Consider the following 6,258-nt stretch of genomic DNA (forward strand, 5'->3'; position numbering starts at 1 on the left):
TCTCCTTGGCTTCCAAGCTTCACCTGGGACCTCTGTGATCAGGGCACGTTCTCTCATTGGTGACTTGGCTCTGGCAGCCATTTGTAACTCCTTTTAGAGAAGATAATCCTCCTCAAATCTCAGGATACAGAATGTTACCTCCCAAGTCTCCATCATGCTACCTTCCTACGTTGCGAAGCCTTCATCATTTCTATCATGGACCTTTGTTGGTGGGCAGATATGTCTCATGAAGCTGTCCAATCAACACTCGTATAAATAATTGTATGGTACAGCTATTTAATGTACAGTCTAAGAACGTGCCGGTCTGGACCTCGGGACCTTACGTCTCTGGTAGATGCAGAGAATACTGGAAATGGGGATCATGGGAGGTCACTGGTTGATGGGGTTTATGTCCTCTCTGTGTCATTCCTCCTCATACTGAGTGGTGCCTGGTATTTCTAACAGTCCATATGTATAGTTTACATGACCTGTACATTCCCCCAGTACATGCTGATGCTGATCGCTACCTGGAGTGGTCCATACGCTGGGCTGATATGTGTCTCTCTCTGGGGATATATATATATGTAAATATTATGTAATATATGTACAAGAATTCACCCCTTTATTCATAGAAGTGAAGCAGTTTATGTTTACATGTCTGATGTCTTCTCCATCTCATTACTCAAGCTGTGAGGCAACATGACCCTAGCATATGAGATTAATTGCCACAGGTATGTACATATGAGGCGGGTCAGATAGGAACTTGATGAAAGAACTAGGATTTGGCAGAAGAGCTGAGATACTTAGGAGTACCATCTAATGAGCCAAGTCCAGTACAATCACGTGTACACATAACGATAGTCCCATCTAATGAGCCAAGTCCAGTACAATCACGTGTACACATAACGATAGTCCCATCTAATGAGCCAAGTCCAGTACAATCACGTGTACACCTAACGATAGTCCATCTAGTGAGCCAAGTCCAGTACAATCACGTGTACACCTAACGATAGTCCATCTAGTGAGCCAGGTCCAGTACAATCACGTGTACACCTAACGATAGTCCCGTCTAATGAGCCAGGTCAGTACAATCACGTGTACACCTAACGATAGTCCCATCTAATGAGCCAGGTCCAGTACAATCACGTGTACACCTAACGATAGTCCATCTAATGAGCCAGGTCCAGTACAATCACGTGTACACCTAACGATAGTCCATCTAATGAGCCAGGTTCAGTACAATCACGTGTACACCTAACGATAGTCCATCTAATGAGCCAAGTCCAGTACAATCACATGTACACCTAACGATAGTCCATCTAATGAGCCAGGTCCAGTACAATCACGTGTACACCTAACGATAGTCCATCTAATGAGCCAGGTTCAGTACAATCACGTGTACACCTAACGATAGTCCATCTAATGAGCCAAGTCCAGTACAATCACATGTACACCTAACGATAGTCCCGTCTAATGAGCCAAGTCCAGTACAATCACATGTACACCTAACGATAGTCCCGTCTAGTGAGCCAAGTCCAGTACAATCACGTGTACACCTAACGATAGTCCCATCTAATGAGCCAAGTCCAGTACAATCACGTGTACACCTTACGATAGTCCATCTAATGAGCCAAGTCCAGTACAATCACGTGTACACCTAACGATAGTCCATCTAGTGAGCCAGGTCCAGTACAAGCACGTGTACACCTTACGATAGTCCATCTAATGAGCCGAGTCCAGTACAATCACATGTACACCTAACGATAGTCCATCTAATGAGCCAAGTCCAGTACAATCACGTGTACACCTAACGATAGTCCATCTAGTGAGCCAGGTCCAGTACAAGCACGTGTACACCTTACGATAGTCCATCTAATGAGCCAAGTCCAGTACAATCACGTGTACACCTAACGATAGTCCATCTAGTGAGCCAGGTCCAGTACAAGCACGTGTACACCTAACGATAGTCCCATCTAATGAGCCAGGTCCAGTACAATCACGTGTACACCTAACGATAGTCCTATCTAATTAGCCAAGTCCAGTACAATCACGTGTACACCTAACGATAGTCCCGTCTAATGAGCCAGGTCCAGTACAATCACGTGTACACCTAACGATAGTCCATCTAATGAGCCAAGTCCAGTACAATCACGTGTACACCTAACGATAGTCCCGTCTAGTGAGCCAGGTCCAGTACAATCACGTGTACACCTAACGATAGTCCCGTCTAGTGAGCCAGGTCCAGTACAATCACGTGTACACCTAACGATAGTCCCGTCTAATGAGCCAGGTCCAGTACAATCACGTGTACACCTAACGATAGTCCCGTCTAATGAGCCAGGTCCAGTACAATCACGTGTACACCTAACGATAGTCCCATCTAATGAGCCAAGTCCAGTACAATCACGTGTACACCTTACGATAGTCCATCTAATGAGCCAAGTCCAGTACAATCACGTGTACACCTAACGATAGTCCATCTAGTGAGCCAGGTCCAGTACAAGCACGTGTACACCTAACGATAGTCCCATCTAATGAGCCAGGTCCAGTACAATCACGTGTACACCTTACGATAGTCCATCTAATGAGCCAAGTCCAGTACAATCACATGTACACCTAACGATAGTCCTATCTAATTAGCCAAGTCCAGTACAATCACGTGTACACCTAACGATAGTCCCGTCTAATGAGCCAGGTCCAGTACAATCACGTGTACACCTAACGATAGTCCATCTAATGAGCCAAGTCCAGTACAATCACGTGTACACCTAACGATAGTCCCGTCTAGTGAGCCAGGTCCAGTACAATCACGTGTACACCTAACGATAGTCCCGTCTAGTGAGCCAGGTCCAGTACAATCACGTGTACACCTAACGATAGTCCCGTCTAATGAGCCAGGTCCAGTACAATCACGTGTACACCTAACGATAGTCCCGTCTAATGAGCCAGGTCCAGTACAATCACGTGTACACCTAACGATAGTCCCATCTAATGAGCCAAGTCCAGTACAATCACGTGTACACCTTACGATAGTCCATCTAATGAGCCAAGTCCAGTACAATCACGTGTACACCTAACGATAGTCCATCTAGTGAGCCAAGTCCAGTACAATCATGTTTAGAGTATAGCCAAACCTGCAGTTTTTGGCAGCCACTTCCCCTTTTTTGAATCCACTCTTGATTTTGGCTTCAGTAACGGCATAAAAATATGGCGCCTCAGGCCCTACCCTTACAACTAATGGTTGTCCAGTCCAGCCAAGCCCTGTCCCTTTGGCATGGTGGACAGGTGTCAATCTATGGTGGAATCTGGAGAAATATTTGTAGATTTATCGGTGTCATGTTTATGGCCACCTTAATGATTGTCTTCCCCAGTACAATCCTTGTGACGCATGACATAACAAGCAGGTCTTAGCACAAACAATCACCGTGATTATCACATTTCACACACTGCATTGATTGGAAAATGTGGTAGAAAATGGCCACATCGTGCAGAAAGGGTCACTAGGTGTAACACTGCCCTTTGATGTGAATGAAAACGCTTGGGACAACTTCCAGAATGCTTCTATGTAAATATATCTAGTTCAAGTAAATTACTAAAGTAGAAATGGAGGCTTATTTATTACGTTCTAAGGAAATCTCGCCTATTTAAGAGAGTGCAGACAGAAGGATTGGTCTAATCAGGGAGGCCTGAGCTGCCGGACAGCTCAGAAGAGACACTGACCCAGGCTGAGATCACAATGGTGCCAGACCTCCCTTGTCTAGACGTACGTCACAAGGAAAGTGGTACTGTTGATGAGATGGTCGGATCTGCTGGAGAACCTTGTATATATGAAGATGGTGAGACATTGCATCTAGGCTGAGGTGTGGTACGTTGTAGTCAAGTCTGAGGATGAGTGTGGTTTTTGGATTTGGGTCATTGTGTGGAATGTCTGATGGCCTGAGAAGAAGCTGAGTCTGGGGTGTGTGATGTAGTCTGAAGGGTTGATCTGCGTCTGTCCCAGTGAGATATTTGAAGGTTGATTTGGACCTGGGATCCATGATCTAATGTGTCCGGTCTAATTGAAGGAACAGTGTTGATCCCTTGTGATGGTTCATTAAATGAAGAACTTAGCTGGGGGAGATTGGTCTGGGGAGTTTTCCATAATGGAATGAACATCCAACCTACATATGTGTAGGCTCTCTGGATGGAGAGGAAAACCTGGTGGAGCAATAGATGTGCTGTCGTAGACCACCATGGTTACTGCTGGATCAGTGGGTTGTCATAATCTTTAGATGGATGAATGTGTAAAATCTGATGAGGAGATGGTCTGCAGAGCTGTGGTTCTATAGAGCAATTACAGGAGATCCTCTGAAGACATTTCCCTGCCCGGTAGATGTTGGTGTTACTGGCTTTGTGTAGTAGAAGTTCCAGGTCTTCGCTCTGAGGTGGATATGACACATGGAGAGGACAGTTCTCATTGCAGGGAGTTTCTGCTCTCAGTGTATACATTGTACAGTATATATATTTATATCTCTCTGTACATACAATCTGCTGTCTTGTGTGTGTGCTGTGAAATAAAACTTGACCTTGTCTATTGTTTGGATGCAGATTACTACGGCTACAACATGTGTCCTCCTCCGAGCATTGGCCGGGTCCTGGGTATATTTGTTCTCCATGAGGTGCAGGTTTTGTTGCAACCTTGGTGACAAAAAGTGGACATTAGTAAGAGTTTTATCCATTTCCCTGTCTGAACAGTGACATTAATATGAAACCTAAGCAACCATCTAACACCATGATAGGTGGCCCTACAATATTCAGTGCCTGGAATGGGACGCCGTACAAGAACCACAGAAGTACTCAATCTGGCAGGACTGAATTCTGCCATTGTCAATTATGGATCTGCACAGACGGATCCGTTCAGATAATACAACCGTCTGCATCCATTCAGAACGGATCCGTTTGTATTATCTGTAACATAGCCAAGATGGATCCGTCATGAACTCCATTTAAAGTCTATGGAGGACGGATCCGTTTTCTATTGTGCCAGATTGTGTCAGTGAAAACTGATCCGTCCCCATTGACTTAGGCCTCTTTCACACTTGCGTTGTCCGGATCCGTCGTGCACTCCATTTGCCGGAAGTGCTCGCCGGATCCGTAACACCGCAAGTGAACTGAAAGCATTTGAAGACGGATCCGTCTTCAAAATGCGTTTAGTGTTACTATGGCACCCAGGACGCTATTAAAGTCCTGGTTGCCATAGTAGTAGTGGGGAGCGGGGGAGCAGTATACTTACCGTCAGTTCGCCTCCTGAGGTGCTTCAGAATGACATCAGGGCGCCCCATGCGCATGGATGATGTGATCCATGCGACACGTCATCCATGAGCGTGGGGCGCCCTGACGTCACTCTGAAGCGCCCCGGGAGCCGCACGGACGGTAAGTATACTGCTCCCCCGCTCCCCACTACACTTTACCATGGCAAACAGGACTTTAGCGTCCTGGCAGCCATGGTAACCATTCAGAAATAGCTAAATGTCGGATCCGGCAATGCGCCAAAACGACGTTTAGCTTAAGGCCGGATCCGGATTAATGCCTTTCAATGGGCATTCATTCCGGATCCGGCCTTGCGGCAAGTGTTCAGGATTTTTGACCGGAGCAAAAAGCGCAGCATGCTGCGGTATTTTCTCCGGCCAAAAAACGTTCCGGTCCGGAACTGAAGACGTCCTGATGCATCCTGAACGGATTTCTCTCCATTCAGAATGCATTAGGATAAAACTGATCAGGATTCTTCCGGCATAGAGCCCCGACGATGGAACTCTATGCCGGAACAGAACAACGCAAGTGTGAAAGGGCCCTAACATTATGTGTCAGGACGGATCCGTTTGGCTCAGTTTCATCAGACGGACACCAAAACTCTGCAAGCTGCCTCCAGAGCGGAACAGAAACGGAACGGAGGCAAACTGATGCATTCTGAGCAGATCCTTTTCCATTCAGAATGTATTAGGGCAAAACTGATCCGTTTTGGACCGCTGAGCCCTGAACGGATCTCACAAACGGAAAGCCAAAACGCGAGTGTGAAAGTAGCCATAGTATATTCCTCTGCTCTCCTCCACTCCATCTATGTTTTTCTATACTCAGCCTCCCTCAGTTCTATGTTCCTTCACCCTCACTGAACTTTGGATCTACAGTCGTGGCCAAAAGTTTTGAGAATTACATAAATATTGGAAATTGGAAAAGTTGCTGCTTAAGTTTTTATAATAGCAATTTGCATAGACTCCAGAATGTTATGAAGAGTGATCAGAT

General features: G+C 45.9%; 1 long non-coding RNA gene across 3 annotated transcripts; it reads right to left on the bottom strand.

Annotated features, from left to right (window-relative positions):
- Positions 1-1,006: 1,006 nt before the first annotated feature.
- On the bottom strand, positions 1,007-4,544 carry LOC121000965. Of its 3 annotated transcripts, XR_005778942.1 has the most exons (3): positions 1,937-4,544; positions 1,485-1,586; positions 1,007-1,333 (listed from the first exon to the last, which is right to left on the bottom strand). It is a non-coding gene; the product is annotated as an uncharacterized LOC121000965 (long non-coding RNA). The 3 variants fall into 3 exon arrangements; XR_005778940.1 differs by having other exon boundaries at positions 1,007-1,586; XR_005778941.1 differs by having other exon boundaries at positions 1,007-1,636.
- Between the last annotated feature and the right edge of the window lie 1,714 nt (positions 4,545-6,258).

This window comes from Bufo bufo, chromosome 5, assembly GCF_905171765.1.
Source record: "Bufo bufo chromosome 5, aBufBuf1.1, whole genome shotgun sequence".
Lineage (NCBI taxonomy): Eukaryota > Metazoa > Chordata > Amphibia > Anura > Bufonidae > Bufo > Bufo bufo.